The sequence below is a fragment of the Oncorhynchus keta genome, chromosome 12, assembly GCF_023373465.1.
Source record: "Oncorhynchus keta strain PuntledgeMale-10-30-2019 chromosome 12, Oket_V2, whole genome shotgun sequence".
Taxonomy (NCBI): domain Eukaryota; kingdom Metazoa; phylum Chordata; class Actinopteri; order Salmoniformes; family Salmonidae; genus Oncorhynchus; species Oncorhynchus keta.
Window position 1 is genome coordinate 33058723 of NC_068432.1, and position 23656 is coordinate 33082378.

General features: G+C 44.0%; 2 pseudogenes; both read left to right on the top strand.

The window, feature by feature from the left end:
* The first annotated feature begins 1798 nt into the window (after positions 1-1798).
* LOC118391380 (protocadherin gamma-C5-like) lies at positions 1799-22800 on the top strand (annotated as a pseudogene).
* On the top strand, positions 7996-12416 carry LOC127906322 (protocadherin gamma-C5-like; annotated as a pseudogene).
* Positions 22801-23656: the final 856 nt, after the last annotated feature.

Consider the following 23656-nt stretch of genomic DNA (forward strand, 5'->3'; position numbering starts at 1 on the left):
TATCTATCTATCTATCTATCTATCTATCTATCTATCTATCTATCTATCTCGCTCACCCCAAAATTGGATATGTTTTCGAATTCTCTCTCTCTCTCTCTCTCTCTCTCTCTCTCTCTCTCTCTCTCTCTCTCTCTCTCTCTGTTTCTGTTTCCCTTTCTGTTCACCCTCTCTTGTCACCTGAACAGAGCCCCAGGACCTCTCTCTCAGGTTCTCTCTCTCCTTTTAGGTGGTTGTAGAATTTAATGGCTCTTTTCTCTCTCTCTCTGCATGCTCTCGGAGGATATTTTTCTCTCTCAGAGTCTCTCTCTCTCTGGGCTCTCTCTCTCTAATTGGTATGTTGAAATTTATGTTTATATCTCTCTCTCCTGTCTGTTTCTCTCTCCTGTCTCTCTCTCTCCTGTCTCTATCTCACACACACACACACACACACACACACACACACACACACACACACACACACACACACACACACACACACACACACACACACACACACACACACACACACACACACACACACACACACACACACACACACACACACACACACACACACACACACACACACACACGCAAAAGAATCATGTTTAACACACAAGTATATTTTATATTTTCATTTAGCTCGTGTTTTCCATTCCAGTGAGAGGAAACATGTGCGCATTGTTTATGCAACTCTCGTGTTGCCTGTTGTCTGCCGCATGCACCAGCGTGAGCCGTCCGCGTGTGTGGTGCTGTCCACCCGCGTGGTGCTGAAATGTTCCGCTCGGTCTGTACAGCGCGTTTGGGTCTCCTTTCTGCCCCAGCGCACCTATTTTCAGGGATTGAATAATGTTGTGCTGCAGCAGTCGGTCCTATTCTGCCTCTGATCATCGTGATGAAATACGACTATATTTATGTTTTGTCGGCCTGGCCCATATTACATGATTCATAATTAAAACGTTATCTTCATCTAACACTGTAATTCGAGCTCCCGCAGTTTCCAGGGAGATTTAGATAATCTATGTCCCCTGGTTGTAGCCTATTTTCGTTAAATCAGTGTGGACAAATGTATATTGTGACACATAGTTTAAGGACACAGATAGTTTAAATCTGTGTCTTTAGGCTATATAGATTTGTCCTATCTTTGCTAAATACTTCCTCAATCAGTTAGATAGGCAAATTAGAAAAATAATGAAATACACTGAGTGTACAAAACATTAGCAACACCTTCCTAATTTTTTAAATTTTTTACCTTTATTTAACCAGGCAAGTCAGTTAAGAACATATTCTTATTTTCAATGACGGCCTGGGAACAGTGTGTTCAGGGGCAGAACGACAGATTTGTACCTTGTCAGCTCGGGGGTTTGAACTCGCAACCTTCCGGTTACTAGTCCAACGCTCTAACCACTAGGCTACGCTGCCGCCCCTAATATTGAGTTGCACCCCCATTTGCCCCCAGAACAGCCTCAATTTGTCTGGGGCATGGACTCTACAAGGTGTCGAAAGCTTTCCACAGGAATGCTGGACCATGTTGACTCCAATGTTTCCCACAGTTGTGTCAAGTTGGTCAGTTTATGTCATGGAAAGTGTATGTTTTCTTCATATTTTGTACACTCAGTGTATGTACTACTGCTTTGTAAATACACACTACTAAATCATGTGTGTGTGTTCGTGTGCATGCATGTGTTCGTGTATGTGTGCGTGAAACCTCTATCCTCCTCTTCAATTCCCTCTCTCACGATCCTTTCATTCCCAGCCCGTTACTCCCCCCTCCGGTTCAGATTGAGCAGGCTACTGCGGGGATGAGAGAGACTGGCTTCCTGCTCCTTATGACGCGCTATGAGAACACCACTAGGCTGTGCTTCACTCTCATTGCCACACGACGGCAGAAAGAGTTACACTAAACGGAGGGCTTAAAAGCATACAGTTCTGCTAAAATAATAACATTAATAATAGTACTATTAATGATAATAAACATAATATAGGCCTATATATGCATTCATTATTTATTATTTAATTCAGCATTTATAAAATTACCACATATGTTTAGTAAAATAGCACCTTTATTACTTCTGAATCAAAGTAACATGTTTTATTGTGAGTGAATACATTGTGCTGCTCATATGTTTCTGCGTTTTAAGCGTTCTTCTCCAGTCTAAACATAGTGTGCCTTTAAGATCAAGTGAACCAGTGATTGGTCTGTAGCAGAGTGTTTTTTTGCACCAATACTGTGTAGAGCCTTACAAAGGGATCTACTCCCCCCCCTTAGCCTCAGCATCTCATCCCTTAGCCTACAATGCTCAGATGTGGGAGCTAATCATGCACTGACTGGAAACAAAACACGGTCTGTTTGAAATTCGTGGAAATGTTTACGTGAATCATTTTTATTTCCATATTGTGTGATGGTATTTCCTGCGAACAGGAGACTGACTCAATGGAACAAATGACAATTAGTATTCGTGGCCTTCTGAGGTGGCAAGTGTTCTGGATTTATCAATATGTTCTCCTGTGGAATACAATAGAGTCACAGATTCGATACACCATACCTGAGGAATTGAACGTGGGCTCTGTTGTTGGGAATATAGCTAAGAACTTTGGTTTGGCAATACCTGAGCTTTATGACCGTAAACTAAGGATAGCCTCTGATGCTGGTAAGCCGTATTTCAGTGTGGATTTGGAAAAGGGTGAACTGGTTGTCAATGAGAGGATAGACAGAGAGGAGTTATGTGGAGAGAGCGTCCCTTGTATGTTACCATTGGAGGTTATCGTTGAACATCCCTTACAGCTCAATCGCATTAACATCGATATACAGGATTTAAATAATAATTTCCCGAGTTTCCTTACAAATGAAAGGGTTTCGAAAATAGCTGAGTCTATCACTGCAGGTGCGAAGTTCACAATGGAAAGCGCACATGACGTAGCTTCTAACTCCTTACGGTCCTATAGTGTCAGTGATAATGATAAGTTCTTGTTAAATGTGAAGACCCAAGATGGCACAAAAATACCAGAGCTTGTGCTAAAGACTTCATTAGACAGAGAGAAGAATGCAGTTCATAAGCTTGTGCTCACCGCTGTAGACGGAGGGAATCCTGCACGATCTGGCACCTCTGAAATCACGGTCATGGTGTTAGATATTAACGATAACGCACCCCAATTTGAAGTAGTATTTATTTGCAGACCAAACCCCCGATACAATAATGTCATTACTTTATGTTGATTCTAATACTGGAGATATAACTATCAAAGGGCAGCTTGATTATGAACAAACACATTTGCATAAATTCGACATAATGGCAAAATATAAAGGCAATCCACAAATGGAGGGACAATGCAGTATAAAGATAAAGATTCCTGATGTTAATGATAATGCCCCTGAAATGATTATAGCCTCACTCACCAGTCCAATACCGGAGAATTCTTCCCCTGGAATGGTTATTGCATTGATTAGCGCTAAAGACATAGACGGTGGTGAGAATGGCAAAGTAAAGCTAATCATAACACCGGGCTCACCGTTCACCCTGAAGCCCTCCGTCTCCAACCATTACGCACTGTTGACCAAGAGACGTTCCCGGAGTATGATGTTGTCATAACCGCAGTTGATTCAGGGTACCCACCTTTATCTACAAAGAAAACCGTGACTGTGGAAATATTAGATGTAAATTATAACCCTCCAGTGTTTTCCCAGCCCTCGTATACTGTTTATGTTAAAGAAAATGGCACCCCGGGATCTATCTTGCGCTCAGTGTCCGCCTCTGATACAGACATGGGTGAAAATGCCAAGATCTCCTATTCTATATTAGACTCTAAAGTACAAGACGTGTCAGTCTCCTCCTATATCTACATACACTCCGATAACGGCAGCATCTACAGCGTGCGCTCGTTTGACTATGAGAAACTGAAAGTGTTTCAGATCCAGGTGCAGGCAAAGGATCACGGCTCTCCGTCTCTGAGCAGGAACGCCATGTTTTTATCATGGACCAGAATGACAATGCCCCCGCTGTTATTTACCCCTCCGCTGTCATGGCCTCTGTCTCCCATCAAAAGATGCCCCGGTCCGCTAAAGCAGGCCACTTCGCCACTAAGATATCCGCAGTGGACGCAGACTCAGGCCACAACGCATCGATTTCCTATAGGCTGGCAGAGGCCACAGACTCGTCTCTGTTCAGTGTGGATCTTTACACAGGTGAGGTGAGGACAAAACGCGCTGTTTCAGAGCAGGATGACTCCTCTCAGAGGCTGCTTATAGAGATGAAGGACAACGGGGAGCCGGTCCAGTCCACCACAGTCACAGTCAATATACTGTTAAGAGGACTGGCAACACGAGCCCATATCGGAATACCGCCTGAAAAATGCAGAGCCCAGCAGGAAAAACAGTAAATTCACCTTTTATTTGATAATCTCTCTGACCTCTGTATCCGTCTTGTCTTTGTTAACGCTTAGCGTCTTTTTGGTGAAGTGCGTTAGAAATAGTAGGAGCAGCTCGAGTTGCTGTATCAGACGGGCTGACTCTGATGGATACAAGAATCCCAACAGGAACCTGCAGATCCAGCTCAACACTGATGGCCCTATTAAGTATGTAGAGGTCCTGGGAGGGGACATGTTGTCTCAGAGCCAGTCTTTCAGGTCGTCTCTCTCCAATCTTCAGTGATTTCACCCTCGTTAAGCCCAGCAGCATCATTGACTTTAAGGAAATGATAAACGTGCTTGACGCATCTTTACCAGACAGTGCGTGGACGTTCGAGAGCCAACAGGTGAGCCCATAGTAAAAGCATTTACTTCAGTGACGTAATATCAGAAAAAATTATAACGTGAGTATAGGAATAGAATGACTTCAATGTTATTTTTTCTCTCCTTAAATGTGAAGCACAATTTTAAGATAAAATAACTTGATCCAAGCTTTTTTCACGTCATACTTTGTCTCTTCCCTTCTTTAACCGCATGTTATGCTTTCAACGAGGCCTACATGCTATTTCCTTAATCGAAACTAACATTTTATCTTTGGCATATTTCTTCACTTGAACGTTATCAAAACAGGCAGGCTATGTAAAACCCGGAGTTTTAAAGAACTTCACAATTAAACAGGCTCACGGAAATTAAGTATTTGTATGATTTTTATGAACGCAAGTGAGAAGTGTTATACTCAAATGAAATGATACTCAAATTTAAAATTATATATGTGATATAAATTATATCTGTGACATAAATGAGCAGTAAGAAATGAGCATGTATATGCTTTCAGGAATGGGGTTATTTGTTTACCTCTGCCAGCAGAGAGCGGTTTTCACATTTCATCACCATGGACAGGGACAATCGTTTTCTACAGGCCAGGAAACCCTTCGCTTGCTATATTGTTTCTGCTGTTTATACCACACGTCTGCTAGACATAGGTCCATTTTCAATTCGTTTTCAATTATTTACTTTGACCTTCAGATAAAGGGCTATTGCGATGATTATCCTCACTGTCATTATTTCAAAATCATAGCTGTCCAGGGAAAGCAGTCATTTTGCATTCCCTCATGAATACCATCTCCATTTCATCATGAATACCATCTCCATTTCATCATGAATACCATCTCCATTTCATCATGAATACAATCTCCATTTCATCATGAATACCATCTCCATTTCATCATGAATACAATCTCCATTTCATCATGAATACAATCTCCATTTCATCATGAATACCATCTCCATTTCATCATGAATACAATCTCCATTTCATCATGAATACCATCTCCATTTCATCATGAATACCATCTCCATTTCATCATGAATACCATCTCCATTTCATCATGAATACCATCTCCATTTCATCATGAATACCATCTCCATTTCATCATGAATACAATCTCCATTTCATCACGAATGCACTTGTGTGTTAACAAGTTTGAAACGCTGACACCTATGACAGAAAGATGGCTATGACTTTAACAGCCACTCGGTTTTTAATTTGTTTAAACGTTGCTGTGCTCTGCCCCAATAGCATGCTTAACTGTACAAAAAGATCTACTCCCTCCCCCATCATCAGCAGCGCAGCCCATACAATGCATAGAGCTGGGAGAGACGGAGATGTGCTCACCCATTCATTCACAGTGGAATTAGATACCTGGCTAAAAAGGAGATGTGATCAATAACAATTTCCATGCAATATTTTATTCTAAACATGTTTTTCACGCCTTATTTTTTTCCAGTTACAGCAATATGAGGAAATTCACATTGAAAGAGAGGTCGCATCTGCGCGATCGGAGAGGACAAGTGCTATGGCTGTTCAGTTGCTTTTTGTCTTGGAATACAACAGGAGCACAGATTCGTTACACTGTTCCAGAGGAATTTAGCGTGGGATCCGTGGCTGGGAATATAGCTAAAGATCTAAATTTGGATGGAGCTGAGATTTCTGATCGTAAGTTGAGGATAGCCTCCGTGGCTGGTAAGCAGTATTTCAGTGTGAATTTGGGTAAGGGCGACCTGGTTGTGAGCGATAGAATTGACAGAGATAGTCTGTGCGGACAAAGCATCAGTTGTCTCTTGCCATTAGAAGTCATCGTTGAGAATCCTCTAATGCTCCACAGAGTGGAAGTTGAAATTAAGGATATAAATGACAATGCTCCACAATTTCAATCAAGAGAGCGGACTTTGAAAATCGCAGAATCTACCGCCCCTGTTATGCGCTTTTCTTTGGAGAGCGCGCAGGATCCTGACGGTGGGGACAATTCTTTAAAATCTTACACTCTCAGCAAAAACGAACATTTCAGCTTGAAAGTACAGGATATTGGTGGTGGAAGAAAAGTGTCTGAATTAGTATTGGTGAACGCACTGGACCGAGAAAATAAGGCAGCATACCAACTGTTGTTGACAGCCTTGGATGGTGGCTCTCCAGCCAGATCTGGGACCTCGCAGATAACTGTTGTTGTCCTTGTCAGCGTTCAGTGACTTCACCCTCGTTAAGCCCAGCAGCACCATTGACGTTAAGGAAATGTTAAACGTGCTTGACGCATCTTTACCTCATAGTACGTGGACGTTCGAGAGCCAACAGGTGAGCATAGACTGAACGAAGTGCTATACATCCAGTCAGTACTCAACCCTCAATTGTTTCATAGGAATTAGGACAGTGCAATGTTATTTATTTATCAATGTGGTATGTTCCGTTGCGTATATGTTTGTGTCAATTTAAAATATTTATTGAATGACTCAATTGACGAAAACTGTTACTTTCGTGGCAATTATATAATAATATCTATATTGTTTAGGTTTATAGTTGTGAGGACTCATGGAATTTGTCTCCTGGTGGCAAAAAGTTTTACCAGATTTATCAAAGCTTTTGCACATTTTTTTTCTCCCGTAAGACCAAGAGAAAACGAAGATAAAGTTGTATTGTCAATTATTATTACCTCCCTCATCCTTTCATTTTTATTTGGGCCTATTCATCTTTTATTTCGGTGTACATAACTCGTTTTGGTGTGTGTGTGTGGACTTGCGCGTGTGTGTGTTCGACTGCACGCGCGTGTGTAGCGGATGTGGCCCAACTAATGAGAGCCGCTTATATTGTCCTGCAATTGGAGAGTTTCCTGCCTTTGTTTGGAGACCCATGCACCTCCTCTGAAAAAGTGTCCTTTCAGAAGCCATAGGACCCTTGCGCGTGGAAGGGAATCGGTGTTACCTTATTTTTTATTTCCTCTGAATTATCATATTTGAAAGTAGTTGTAGCTCTTGGAGCGTTATTTTTGTTACTGCGTGGTTCAATGATAAAATAGGATATTCCCCCGACATGAGGAGTTGAACAATCTGAGATTTGGAGACAAGAAGAAAGGCATTGGGATGGCCTGTGCTCTGGCTCTCCTCTCCGCTTTATACAGCGCATCACTTCCTGCTGAACTTTCTTATTCCGTATTGGAGGATTTAAAACCGGGGGCCTTTGTCGGGACATAGCGAAGGACTTGGGCCTCGGCGTACTAATTCATGTGAACGGAAACCCACAAGTTGTCTCTGAATCTTTTACCACGTGAACGTGAGTTTTAGTAATCAAACAAACTATGGACAGAGAACGTCTTTGTGCATTAACTTTGCCATGTTCTCTTACTGTTCAACTTTTTTTTCAAAACCCTCAGGAATTACACCGTTTTGTCATCAAAAAATATTTATCTTGAAGTGTCTGAGGCTACCGCAACGGGCACTAGGTTTCGTCTGGTCAGCACACCGGATCTAGATGTAGACATGAACTCATTCGCACATACATCCTCAGTCCTAACGACTTGTTCATATTGAAATTTGAATAAAAAAGTGATGGCAGGAAATCCCCCGAGTTATTACTGGAGAAACCTCTGGACAGTGAAAAACAGTCAGTATTCCACCTGCTGCAGTCAGTATTCCACCTGCTGCAGTCAGTATTCCACCTGCTGCAGTCAGTATTCCACCTGCTGCAGTCAGTATTCCACCTGCTGCAGTCAGTATTCCACCTGCTGCAGTCAGTATTCCACCTGCTGCAGTCAGTATTCCACCTGCTGCATTCAGTATTCCACCTGCTGCAGTCAGTATTCCACCTGCTGCAGTCAGTATTCCACCTGCTGCAGTCAGTATTACACCTGCTGCACTCAGTATTCCACCTGCTGCAGTGAGTATTCCACCAGCTGCAGTCAGTATTCCACCTGCTGCAGTCAGTATTACACCTGCTGCAGTCAGTATTACACCTGCTGCATTCAGTATTCCACCTGCTGCAGACAGTATTCCACCTGCTGCAGTCAGTATTCCACCTGCTGCAGTCAGTATTCCACCTGCTGCAGTCAGTATTCCACCTGCTGCAGTCAGTATTCCACCTGCTGCACTCAGTATTCCACCTGCTTCTTACGGCTGTAGATGTTGGACAACCTGAGAAATCAGGGACTACTTCTGTTCTTATTAATATACTAGATGTCAATGGCAATGCTCCAGTACTTGACCAGCTAATGAAAACAGCTAGTTTGTTGGAAAACGCTCCACCAAGCACATTATTGACTAAACTCAGGGCATCTGGCTCTGATTCTGGTCTTAATGGGGAAATATCTTAACTCTTTAGTAAGTACTGATCCGAGTGAAAGGAGAGGTGGAGTATGAAATGGCTGACATTTATGACATCACTGTGCATGCCAGAGCCCCCGCCATGGAAGGCTCCTGTCACATTCAAGTCAAAATCAATGACAAGAACGACAACAACCCAAAGATAATCATAAATGCATGATCTAAAGTGGTCCAGGAGGACGTATAATCAGACACTGTTATAGCCTTCATCACTTGTAGAAATGGGGAGGTTGACGTCCGCATTCCCTCTGATCTTTAATTTAGGTTGATACCCCCTCTGAGGAGCACTATGGCCTGGTTACAGATGGTCCTTTGGACCGAGAGGCAGTGACTGAATACACCATCACAGTGACAGCCACAGACTCCGGCTCCCCCCCTCTTCCCTCAGTCCTCCTACTCTGTTGATATAGCAGAGAACAATGCCCATGGTGCTCTCATCCTGACTGTGACTCCATTCGACCAGGACCTCGCCCAGAACGCCCACCTCTCCTTCTCCATCCTGGATCTTGAGGTGCAAGGCTCGGCCGTGTCCTCTTTGGTCTACATAATATAATAATAATAATAATAATATATGCCATTTAGCTGACGCTTTTATCCAAAGCGACTTACAGTCATGTGTGCATACATTCTACGTATGGGTGGTCGCGGGAATCGAACCCACTACCCTGGCGTTACAAGCACCATGCTCTACCAACTGAGCCACAGAAGGACCACGTAAACTTCTGACCACATAAACTTTGAGAACGGTGACCTGCATGCCATTCGTGCCCTCGACCATGAGCAGGTGAATGTGTTCTAGGTGCAGAGCTCCAATTGGACCATACATTTATAAAATAGACTTATGCATTTATAAAAATGACTTATGCAGAAAACCACGTATAAGTAGTTATTTATACAACTTTACTTTGACGTGGGAATGTCAAAAGTCTAGACTTGATGTAGGTGATTTTCCTGCTGGTTATGTATGGATATGATTTTTTTCCCTTGCAGTTTGATGTCAGACCATTTATTTTTCACATCAGCCACAGTTCTGTCTTGCTGCTCCACCTGGTTCACTGCAGCGGCGACAGACTCCCAAGATACCTGTTTGGCTTTGTTTGTCAACCCACTATTTAGTCCAGCGAATAATACGTGTTGCCTGTCTTCAATCTCCTCTACCATCGCTGTGATCTCGTCTTACAAAAAGTTAGCTTTTCTCTTTTGATCCATGGCTATTCTTGACTAAACCCTCATTTGCGCTAGCATTCTATAAACAGAAATTGCGGATTGTAAAGCACGATGAGGTGCCGTCAATTTGAAGTTAATTTGAGATTTATAGATCACAGGTGCATAAGTTACAAATGGGCTTCTTAGAACCTGGTTAGGCAAGGCTTTTTATGCTCAGTATCTTTTATGAATCCAACATAAACACACTGTCGGAAATGATCTTAAGACTAAGTTCAAGTATAAATCTAAGAACATTTTTATAAATGAGGCCCCTGGTCAACAGGGTGGTGTGTGGGGACCCAGACAGTGGGCACAACGCCTGACTCTTCTACAGCCTCTCTGGGAGGGACGCAGGGCTCTTCCATGCGCACGGCCCATAGATTTGAAGAAGAAGATGCTACGTTCAGTGCTGGTGCAGGACAGTGGCAAGCCTGCTCTCTCTACCAGTGTGCCAGTCAATATCACTGTGTCTGAGAAGGGTGCAGACACGTCCTCCCAGCTCAGCAGGGCTCTGGCCTTACCCTGGCTCTGATTGGCTATCTGGACTGTGTCTCGATTATGTGTTTGGTGACAAGCATTAGTGTGATGATGCGCTGGATGAGACACAGAGGCTACCTGACTTGGTTGGGCCTGGGCCCCAAGCAGGCCCTTTACTCCCACTCTCATAAAGACCACCACCTGCAGCTCAACACGGACAGGTCGCTGCGCTACATAAAGTTGGAGGGGAGGGGGCAGCAGTGACAGGGACAAATGCAATAGCAATGCAGCCTATGTGAGGGCTCTCTCAAACTAATGAGATAAGACCATGTCAAGACTTAAACGTAAGAGTGCATCTCTGTATGTGTGAATGTGTGTGGGTGTTTAGATGTTAAACCACTTGTGGTTACCTCTCAGGAAAATACTTAGGGATTTAAAGACACTTGTGAATTCTCAGGGAAGTACAGAATGTTTTGTTTGTGATTAAGTGCTTAAATCCCAGTGGTGTATCCTCTTGTCTGCCAGGAGGAGACTGAATATTTCATATGACTGTGGGGGGAACGCTCTCTGTGCTAGACATGCTATTACACTGAGGGTGTTCTCACTCAACATGTGTTCGTTTGCACAGTGACAGGGATGGGGAGGGACATGGTGAGTAGGATGTGGGGGTATGTGGCAGTATGGGTCATAATAATGAGGATATTGAGGTCAGCTGTTGACCTTTGACTGCTTATTGAATGAGGTAAAGCTAATAGATTGGGGTTGTTGCATTGAACCTATAGCCAGTAGCCACCACTCATGACCTCACCATACAGAGTGTCTGACTTTCTCTCTGTCTGACTTTATGTGACTCATCCCTTTAATTGGTAACTCCCTGAGTCAAGCCTCAGTCATAAATAGATGGAAATACACCTTCATAGAGAGGAGAGTTTTTTGCTGTATACCATTCACATATTTGACCTGCTTTTAATCAGACCTATATTTGTCATATATCGCTGAACATATCTGTTTATTGAACTTCATGACCCCTCTTTGCTTCATGTGAAAGTACAGTAATATCTCCTGCATGGCACATCACCCATTCATAGAGAGTAGTCCAGTGTATGAGATTATTACAGGCCTGGCCGTAGGGCTTCGCTAGGCTGCAAGCCTGGCAGGGCTCTGTCTGTGTAATCCAGCCCAGGGTTTAGAGGATCAGTGGGGCAGGGCAGAGCTGCAGATTATTGCCCCACTGACGGACTCTCTCGTTCTCGCTCTCTCTCTCTTTTTTGGCTTTGGTGTCTCTCTCCCTCAGCCTGGCTTTGGCTAATGATCCAGGGTTTGGAATGATATATTTCCTAATCTATAGCAGATATAGCTTGAGTGGAAACCTCCTTTGTCAATAAATTGGGAGAACTGTGGTTAAATATTTAGCATTATTAAGCTTGTTTTGAAGTTGCTTGTAACAGGAGTATGTTTGATCCTTCCTCTCAGTGGACTCGCTCAAGCACGTCACTGGCAAAATAGTCAGTTCAATAATTCACATGTTCTCTCACACTGCTTTCTCTATCTCTCTCTCTAGCACTGTCTCTTTCCCTCTTGTCTTCTATCCCATGTGACATCTTGTCTCTTCTTGGCCCACTGAAGGACCAAATGGCTACCAGTGCTGATGACTGAAGATTGCATGCCATCATGTCATGGCATTCTCTAACAGTATCTCCTCTCTCTCCAGCAAAATCCACCCAACAATGTCTGGCGCTTAAACCAGCAGGGACAGAGACCTGGACCCAGTGGGTAGGTGTTCAACTTCTTTGAACATATACATCACACGTGCACACACACACACACGCACGCACACGCACACCCTCATTCCTATACGCATTCACAATTGAATTTAATTTCCACAATGTGAATTAATAATTTGTGCCTACGATATGCATTCCATTGAAAGACATGAAGATTTAGGCAGTTGTGTGTTTGAACAGAAAGTACACATTGGTGCCCCACTACTCTCCACACAGATCCAATAACACTGAATAACGGGTCATCTAATGGTTGTTATACGGTAGTTGTGATAGTAGTTGTGAGTCCTTCAGTAGTAGTTGAGTGGAAGTGATTTATACTGTAGATAGTGTGATGATTGTTTCGTTGTCAGTGTGCTTCCATAAGAAATCAATCAATAGAGATCGGATCGGATGACTGTTGTGTGGGTGAGGTTAGAAGTACGCTAGAGTAGAGGTAGGGGCAGCCCTCTGGTTGTGGTAGTCTTGTGAGTATAAGGCCTGCTTTAGATTAGCAATGTCTTTCACACTGTATTGTCATTTCAGACAGTAATGGTAGATGTGACTTGCTGCCTCATTTGCTTTTGTAGAAGACGCTTGGATTATCTGATACATCTTGATTAACAGGTTGTGGCTCTATTGGTGGAGCAAATGTTGAGCGTCTGAGTGTCTTGGAGTTATTAGCCACTGATTGCATACTGTATCATTCAAAGAAAGTGAGACAGTAGATTCCTTAACGTTATTAGTCATTGCGCAATTTCTATTTCGTGGCGGCACAAAATAGAATGTGACACACCATTGTATTGTAGTTCCTTTTCTAGAAACTGAAAAGGAACCTTGTTGGCTAATGAAGGAGTCCATCTGATTGGCATGGGGCTGAAGGAGTGACGGCCAGAACTGTTTCCCTGTCTGTGTTTCAGCACATACAGGTACAGCACCAGCACCCAGGAGATATGGACACCGTATGGGAAGGCGAGGTAGAGTGGAGTAGGTAGAGCAGAGTGGGCTGTGCTGAGTGTGCAAGGTGGCCCCCTGGTCTTATACGTGATGCTGTCTGACTGACTGTAGGCTTGGTGCAGCTGTGTGTAGTCAAGCCTGGCTTCTGGCTTTTGAGTGTCTGATAATCTGTACATGCTCTTGCGATCTAGCTGTGTAGCTGAACTGGGTTGAGGCTTTGTGGTGTTTGTTTTATACTTTCGGTTGTTAGGCTTCGCTGAACAGTGTAGCTTGTCCTGTTATTCGTAGTGTAAATGTACGTGTTCCTGTGGTTCTGTCCGTCTGTTTCTGTCTATCTGTCTGTTTGTGTGTGAGTGTATGTGGTTTTGCTAGCGTATGTGTGTGTTACTGACTCCCCTATGGCTGTAATGAACCCAGCAAACTAAATTCAACGTATCTCCCCAATCCTGCATTTCAAATTTGAACATATTTGATGGGTAAATTAAGGGATTGAGAAGAACCATATAATATCAGATCATCTTCAGCCACTCTCCAATATAAAAACATGCACACATTTTCTCGTCGTCTCCCTATTTTTTCCCTTTCTCTCTGTCTCTCACTCTCCCACCCACACAGTAACACACTGCATGTGTACAAGACACATAGCATCCAATCAGCTCAGTTAGTCCTTACTCTGTGTGATTGAGTGTGTGTGTGTCAGCTTGCATATTGTGGATCTGTGCTACCTAATAGCATCTATAGCACGTCTTGCTCTAAGGTCTTCTCCCAGCGTCTATATTGTCTGTGCTCAGTGATGCTCCGGGACCACTGCCCACTCAAAATGGCTGCTGGAGGCTGAGTGTTGCCATGCTGACAATCATGATGGGAACAGAGTGTCCTCTGTTTTGTGTCTGTGTGAAAGAGTGAGCGAGAGAGAGAGGTTCACATTATATGAGAGTGTGTGTGTTCATGAGAGAGTGCGGGACACAGTGGATGAGAGAGATTTGTGTGTATCTGTTATACTAACTCCTCCCCTTCCTCTCCTCCAGAGCTGGCCCCCATCCTGAGGGGGCAGGTGGTGTCGTAGCTGGGACAGGACCCTGGCCCAACCCCCCCACCGAGGATGAGCAGATCCAGGCTCTGATGGCTGCTGCCAATGGTGAGTCTGCTGCCTACATCTCCCAGAAATCCCCCTGCCTTCTCTGTCTTTAGCTACCTCACAATGTTACCTCAATATACGAGAGAGAGAGAGATTTTGTCTTTCTTTAATGAAACATTCTCATGTCATTAAAACCTCACCACCATCCCATTAAATAATAGTAAAGGGTCTGTTATCCCTCCACCTTTGACCCTGTTCCTCCTTGTTAGCCTTTTCCTTATTTGAATACCTTTACCCCATTATGAACATTCCAACAGTAAAAACCACCCATAACCTCTCACACAGACATTTCAACAGAGGCATTAATGGTAATAACCTGGCGCACACAGAAAACATATGAATCACAGTTTCTCTCATAACACAGAAAGGACACCCCTGCCAGACTCCCGGTTCAATCTGTGCCAACCAGCTGTTAGTGGCCTGGGCTCCATGTAGAACCCTCCACTGGAGGTCCCCTGACCTCTTTGGTATTGGGGGGGTTTGTAGAGCCCCCTCCATCTAAAATCCACCATCCTCTCAGACCCACATAGCCCCTGCCACTGATGTGCCTTCACTCCTGTTAGGCTCCTAATGTTCCTTATCTTAATGCAGAGGTTGTAGATGGTTTTACCTCCCACCCCTTCAAACTACCCCAGGCTCAGAGTGTTAAAATCTAAAAGGTCCTCCAGACCCCCTTGCCTGTCCCCAGTCTCTGCCATCTCCTGCAGTGGCAGAAACAATGGTGGCTCCTCCCCCTTTGGCCGCTCAAACACCCCCCTTACTGGCTCAGACTGCGCCTCCTGAACCTCCTCCAGGAATCTCTCCAGCAGCCTAAGAGACGTTATTCCTGTTTGTTGTGCCTGGACTTCCAGGGTTTTCCACCCCTCCTCTCCCAACATTCGCAGGTCACCCAGCGTTAGTAAACCCGTTGCAATCAGTTGCCTTTGCAGGGTGGCCGACTGAACCAATCTCAAAGGGATGGCTGGGTTGTGGAAGATAGGCTCCTCCCACACCCACAGCCCAGGCTCCACACCCCCTCCCCATGTGGGCCTTAGCAGCTGCCAGGCCTTCAGCACTGCAGAGTAAAAGTCTGAGAGACCTGCTGTACTCAGCTGCAGAGTAAAAGTCTGAGAGACCTGCTGTACTCAGCTTCTCCAGCTTCACGAGGAACAGCTGCCGGTCCAATCCTAATCCGTCAGCTCTCCTCAGCAGCGCGCATGCTGGTTCCCTCCAGCCGACATCAGTATGGTACAGCAGTCTCTGCACCGCCTTTAATCGGAAAGCAGCAACCCTGCTCTCCAGGGTGGGGGGGTTGAGGGCAGCCAATTTATGCCAAATGGAAGATGCCAGCAGGTTGTTGATTATCAGCACCCTCCCTCTATATGACACATCGGACAGGAAACACCTCCACCTGGCCAGTCTTGACACCACTGCCTAAGTTAGCCCCTTTCAGTTCTTCCTGACCCACCTCTCCGAGCCTAGGTATGTTTTAAGCCCTTCACAACCCCACTACAAACCCCCTGGAAGCAGAGAAGGTGCCCTATCCCCCCATGCCCCACACAACAGAGCTTTGCTCTTGCCCCTATTTGCCTTAGCTGATGAAGCTCTCTCGTACACCTTCAGACTAGTCTCTAGTGCCTGCATATCCTGACCATCCCTGACCGTCACAGAAACGTCATCTGCATATGCTGACATGGCTATGCCTGTCAACACACCCATGCCTGTCCAGCACACTCCCTGCATTTTCCTACAAAAAAGGCTCAATGGCTAGTGTATATAAAGACCCCAATAGAGGGCATCCTTGTCTAATGCCCCGTTTCATCCAGACTGGCCTACTGAGCCCCCCTCCCAGCTTGACCTACATGATGTCCCAGCATACAGCATCTTCACACTGGTCAAATTCTTTTTCCCAAAAACAAATATCACATTATACAGATACTCATGGCCCACTCTATCAAAATCCTTCTCTTGATCTAAAGAGACCAGTCCAAAGTTCACATTAGAACCTCTCAACAAGTCCAACATGTCCCTGATTAAGAACAAGTTGTGCGTGATTGACCGTCCCGGTACACAATATATTTGGTCCTTGTGTACTATAGAGTCCATATGGGACTTCATTCTGTTAGAGAGGACCGTGGCAAATATATTGTAGTCCGCACAGAGCAATGCCATAGGCCTCCAGTTCTTAAGTTCACACAAGTCTCCTTTTTTGGGCAGGACAGTCAGAGCCGCCCGACGGCAGCTCATCGGCAACTCTCCTACTCCGACGCATTCACGCAACACGCAAAAGAAGTCCAGTCCAATTATTACACAGAATCTTTTATAAAACTCCACTGGGAGTCCATCGGGAGTCCATCGACCCACGATGCATGGCCAGGGGACATCTGGGTTAATAATAATAATAATAATATATGCCATTTAGCAGACGCTTTTATCCAAAGCGACTTACAGTCATGTGTGCATACAGTCATGTGTGCATACATTCTACGTATGGGTGGTCCCGGGAATCGAACCCACTATGGCCTCTGCCAGTTCATGGGACAACAGAGGAATGTCCATTTTATCCCTCTGTGCCAGAGAGAGTTTAGGGAGTTCTGCAAACACCATTGACTCAGAGACTCATACTCCTCTCTTTGCTGCCTCTACCTTTCCCCCAAAAATATGCAAACCTGAGCAAAAAGTGTCATCTTGTAAGAGCTTTACATTAACTTCCAATAGGATGCATGCCGAGGCCCTGGTGAAATAGACAGCCGAGCCATGGTTAGGTGGTGATCGAAAAAACCCATCGGGAGAATGGTAGCACCCAAGAGCCTATTGCTCTGATTCCTGAACATGTAAAAACGATCAAGTCGGGCTGCACTCACCCTAGCCCCAAATACCTTCACCCATGTATACTGTATTTTGTCAGGATTTTTAGTTCTACAAACATCCACTAGGTCGAAAATCACTCCCACTGAACCTAAATGAGGCTCTTCCCCATTTCTGTCTTTCTTAAAATCTATTGTACAGTTCTAGTCACCCGCCGACCACCAGTGTCTCCTCAGGCACTACCTGTGAGAGTTCCTGTCTAAGACACCCAAATAGAAACCCCCCTCGCACCCTGTGTTAGGCGCATACACATTTATAAAGACAAAACCCATGTTGTTAATTTCTGCTTTTACAACAAGCAGCCTACCCCTACACACCTCCTTTGAGGAGCAAATTTTTACAGACAGACAGACCCTGCACTAAAATTTGTCCCATGGCTCAACACATTTGCCCCTTTCCACCAGATCCCCCAAATCAACTCCATTCACCACATCACTATGCATCTCCTGCAGATAGAACACCTGTACTTTCTTTTGTTTTACATATTCACCCAACACACTCCTCTTTCCCGCATCTCTGGTGCCATTTATATTAAGCAAGCCTACCCAAAGAGTCTCCATAAGAAGTGGGAAAAAAGTCAGCAAAGGAAGAGACCAATGGTAAAGCTCAAAAAGCCACAGTGCCAGAAAGAAACTATTAAGCTAAACAGTGTCTGAAGGTAGACCTTACACACTGTTGTGACCCACTTCCTCAACCTAAGCCGTTTCCTGGGTGAGAGGACACCATGCCCCTCATTTTTCATAGCATGTTGTACTGATCTTATAAACTTTCTCGGATCAGAAGAAAAAGCCTCAAGATGAACTTTTCCCCCCTTGGTCTCATTCAGGAACCTTGTCAGTTCCTTCACCGTGTACTTTGACCCCTCTCCTTGACTGGCTGTCAGCTCTGGAGTCTGAAAAAAAGACTCATCATCCTCTTCCTCAGACGTACTTTCCTCCTCCTCATCTCTATCTCCCATCCTGACAACTTGCCCTTCCTCTCTGGTCAGGGCCTCCCAACTCTCCCCTCCCAACTTCTTTATTCTCCCCCATTTTCCTTTTCCACTTGACACCCTCCTTCTCCCCCTAGTTTCATACACTTCACCACTATACTCTCCTCATCCACTAGCATAACCTGAATAGACCCAGCCTCATCTACACCACCATCCATAACCTGACTGGGCCCAGCCTCATCTACACCACCATCCATAGCATGACAAAGCCCAGCCTCAGCTACGCCACCATCTCTAGCCTGACTAGGCTCAACCTCATCTACACCACCATCTCTAGCCTGACTCGGCTCAGCCTCATCTACACCACCATCACTGGCATGACTAGGCACAGCCTCTGCTGCCTGCATCTCATTGCCCCCTGCACATTGACCTCGATTTCCCCCACTGGTGCATGTACCCTCACCTTAACGCAAAGTTCTATTGCCCCAAATCCCCACCCTCAAAAACTATCTGCGTAGAACTCATCCGTTTATTACGGATGACTTGATCATCGTAATAAACGGAGGCAAATTTGCAACTACCACCCTGGTCGAAGGGGTAAAAAAGAGGCAAAATTGGCACTAACACACCCCTTACCAATATTCCACTAGCAATGAGCCTACCAACCAAATTTGCTCTTTTCTTGAACACAGCCACAGCTTTGTTCATTCCAGAAGTATAAATTCAGCTCCTACCTGTTCACCCACCGAGAGCAGGACCTCCTCCACCTTAACTTCATTCTCAGGAACACACCTGAAACCATGCCATAACGAGAGCCTCTCCTCCACACTAAGCTGAGAAGCCATCACACACACCACACCTTCCAAACCCCAGGAAACGAAAACTCTGTCCTCTTCCACCATAACTTTGAAAAAACCTGTGGATACTGCATTACAGTTTTTCTCAATTGCTAAAACACTAAAACCCATTGGCTGAACAAAGTTCTCAGTTGCCTGGACTTAGCTAATTATGCAGTCTGTTGTCAATACCTTAAACCCTTTCACATGATAAAACACAATTTGCAGATCTCACTTAGACTTTTCAGCAAAACTCTAAACACATTCTCATTCTCAAAACACATTCTGCACTCTAATGCACATGTCATCCATACTGGTAAATACAAGTGACAACAATCAAATACAAATAGAGAACATATGTCATTGATTGAACACATCCACTCAAAACTGATTTAACCTGTTTCAAATGATGCGACACAACCAATATAAGCCAGTTCAGAGAGCAAACAGGTTGTTTAAGGTGGGAAGGAGAAAGTCTGAGAATGGATACTGTAGTACAGTGCATTGTTGGCTGTATACTGTACAATCGATTAATTGTATGGCCCTGAACATTGTGCTTTTCATTTATTAACAGTACTGACTGCTCAATAGATTTTGACTGGTTGCAGGTTCATATCAACAAAGAACAAGAATTACAGTATCACAGTGACAAAGGACAAGTTTGTGAGATGCAGGGTACAGTACTGTAAAAATAGGGGTAGAAGGAGGAGGAAGAACAAAAAACTAAATTGCAAAGAGCAAAGCAGAGTAGTAATTTCTGATCAATTTTGAGCTACTATGATAGAACATGTTTTCGTTCATCAAAAGACAATGACGGAAAAATATGAATATTTTTTTAGATTAAAAATGTACTTCTCCCTGAGAATTGTATGATTTGAACAATGTGTTTTCTATTTTTCGGTGTATTGTTTACTGACTGCTTGAGAGTGTGTATCATTTTGATCTGCAGTCACTCAGAAACCTGTGCACTGCCTCTTTCTCTATTACTGTGTGATTAGCCAGTGTAGCTAATCCTCAATTCTAAATGATATTTGATTATATCTGAATGTTCTGTGTGAAGATATTTACATCTGATCTCTGTGTGAGAGAGTGGATGTTCTATATGGTGTGGGGAGGGGCTGCCTGGCTCAGAACGCCAGTGCTGAGTGCTGAGCTGGAGCTGCAATTCAGTGCAGCAATGACTCTCAGTGAGTAATGAGTCACTCTCTCTTTACAGCAGCACAACACACCCAGCTATAACCCTCTCTCCCTCCCTCCCTCCCTCCCATCTCTCTCTCAGAGGTGAGCGAGGCGACAGCGACCCTTGGACCCCGCTACAACGCCCAGTTCCCCATGCAGCATGTGCCTGACTACCGCCAAAACGTCTACATACCTGGCAGCACGGCCACCCTGACAGCCAACCCCCAGCAGATGATGTCCCAGCCGGCCCTGCAGGGCCCGCCACAGGCCATGCCCCAGGTTGACGTCCCCAATGCTGCCCAGACCCCCGCCAGCAAGAAGAAGTCCACCAAGAAGGACAGGAAGTAAGCCAAGCTAACACCAAACCCAATCGCCACGGACACCAAGACCCTTTACCCCCATACTGCAGAGCATCCTCCCTCAATAGAAGCCTTGATCTTTCTTTGTCTTATGCCATTCAATCTGATAGTTCAATCTGTTATTCCCAGCGTTGTGGATGTAGTGAGCATATGTCAAAATGTTGGTAGTGGGCAATTGCTGTACTTCTTACTCCTATGGTCATCACAGCTCACTTCAGGCAGAGGTTATTGGTTTGTGGTGTATGTGGAGTGGGAGGGGTAGAAGAGTGGATAAAAGAAGAGGGCATGAGCTGTATTTTGGATTCAGATGGATTTCAGGTACCTGGAATTCATATAGTGATCTAGCTCTGCATTATAGCATTCTAAAGAAAAAAACATCTGGTTGTTTGTTTTCATTGAAACCTTTGATGTTCCTCTAAAATGCCAAGTAGTTGCTTCTTATGATGACATGAATTACACTACCTTCTTGTTTATTTAGAGGACTTTCTTTAGCTCTTTAAGGAATGAAGTAGACAAGACATGTTGCATGATTCATCCTAAAGATGAAGAACCACTGAAGATAAGCCTACACTAACATACATTTGAAGAAAGAGGCTAGCTCAACTTCGTCACAAAATTCCAATTTCATGTGAGAATGCATACCGTGGCATTAACATTTTAAAATGTAAGGTTCATTGTAGTTATGTGACTAGTAAGCATAAGAACAGATTCTGATTTTGTGTTACTTATAATGTTGACCATCAAAGTATATCCAGCTGCTTTTTAAAATCTTGTCCAAGCAGGATTCTGTGGTAACTTAGATCATTTATCCACGATTGTAACCTTTTTCCATCATTATTGGTAGAATCCTGTACTGCATTAAAACTGAACTTTGTTTAAATAATGTAACAGTGTAAAGGTGATGGATCAGTGTTTTATAAACTTAGAACAAGCATTATTTCGATATTGTATCAGCTTTGTTGTAACGTTGTATTAGCGTTATGCCGAGCTGGTCCAGTGTTATTGGCTCTGCACTGTGGCCCTCTCTAAGGCTCATAGACAGAGTCCTGTGACCACTACCCCAGGGTTGTGGGTTACGGTTAGGGTTAGGGTTAGACAGAGTCCTGTGACCCCAGGTTTGGGTGTGTGGTAAAGGCATAAGGAGGGGAAAGGGTGGACAGTCTCTGTCCTCTTGCCACATGTACAGTATCTCTCCGGCTATGACAGCCTGTGAATGTGCTCTAATCACTTCTTCAGCCCAGACCACAGGTTCAGTACACTACAACTCCAGGCACTGTAGGACGTTCTGTAATGGACAGTTTACAGGAGCCTCTGTAGAAGCCTTGCTGTGCGTTCAAGGCAATATCAGGACCATGGACAGAGACCACCTCCCTCTCCTCTCTTAGAAGCAGTCTGGGGCACAGATAATGTTTTCAGCCCATCCTTAACCCTGCCAAATCCTCAGCTGCACTGACACTCTGCCCCCATGTAAATAAGACACAGCCAATCTGAGAGAGAGACACCACTCTCTCACCACAGCCACACAGCTGGCTAGTACTGGAATGTTTTGAATATTTTTCAGGAAAAAAATCTGAGAAGAAAATAGAAAAAAATAAGTTGTTCATATTAAATGTAGTGGTGTAGTGACGAAGATTTGAGCAAACTGACTCGACCAAGATGTAAATAAAACTAAAACTTTCAAAAGACAGTCGTAACTAGAGGCGTGTGAAATTTTTCGTGCATATTTTAGTGTTTTCTCTCAATCACTTTCTTTCTTTGGTCACACCAAACTTTAAATCTTAACACACAACACCCACATGTCTTTTAAAGTGTGATTCCATTTCCCTGCACCTCTTCCTGTGTTTGTGATTTTGATCAATTGTTTATGGTACTGGAATGCCACCCTTGCTCATATGAATATAAATATGTGTCTTCTAATCCTCTTTATTCTATTGTTTTATCTTCTGTATTAAAATGTTTAGCGCTTCTCCCTGTTACACTTATTTTATATGCTCAAATTTATATCGCTGTTTATTTCTTTATGGTTTTTGTTTATTCTCTGCTCACTGACATTTCCAAATAAAAATCTCTTTTGAAATGATGTATGTGTGTGGCCGTCTCTTTAGTATTGGTGTGTTTTTTTACTGATGAATGATGCTTTGATAGCTGGTAAGAGGCAGGGGATTATCATAGCTAATGGCAGCGTCCTTATTGGATCCTGTCGGTTGGAGTTGACTGAACTGGAGCCATGGCTCTGTTAGAAGTAATCCACTCTTTGCTCAGCACAGTTCAGCCACAAACGATGGATTGGAGCGGGACCCTAATCCTGTACCTCACACACGCCTAGTCCATCCCCCTTTATAACATTCTAAACTTCAAATGCCTAGTCCATCCCCCTTTATAACATTCTAAACTTCAAATGCCTAGTCCATCCCCCTTTATAACATTCTAAACTTCAAATGCCTAGTCTCTCCCCCTGTATAACATTCTAAACTTCAAATGCCTAGTCCATCCCCCTTTATAACATTCTAAACTTCAAATGCCTAGTCTCTCCCCCTTTATAACATTCTAAACTTCAAATGCCTAGTCTCTCCCCCTTTATAACATTCTAAACTTCAAATGCCTAGTCCATCCCCCTTTATAACATTCTAAACTTCAAATGCCTAGTCTCTCCCCTTTATAACATTCTAAACTTCAAATGCCTAGTCCATCCCCTTTATAACATTCTAAACTTCAAATGCCTAGTCCATTCCCCTTTATAACATTCTAAACTTCAAATGCCTAGTCTCTCCCCCTTTATAACATTCTAAACTTCAAATGCCTAGTCCATCCCCTTTATAACATTCTAAACTTCAAATGCCTAGTCTCTCCCCCTTAATAACATTCTAAACTTCAAATGCCTAGTCTCTCCCCCTTAATAACATTCTAAACTTCAAATGCCTAGTCTCTCCCCCTTA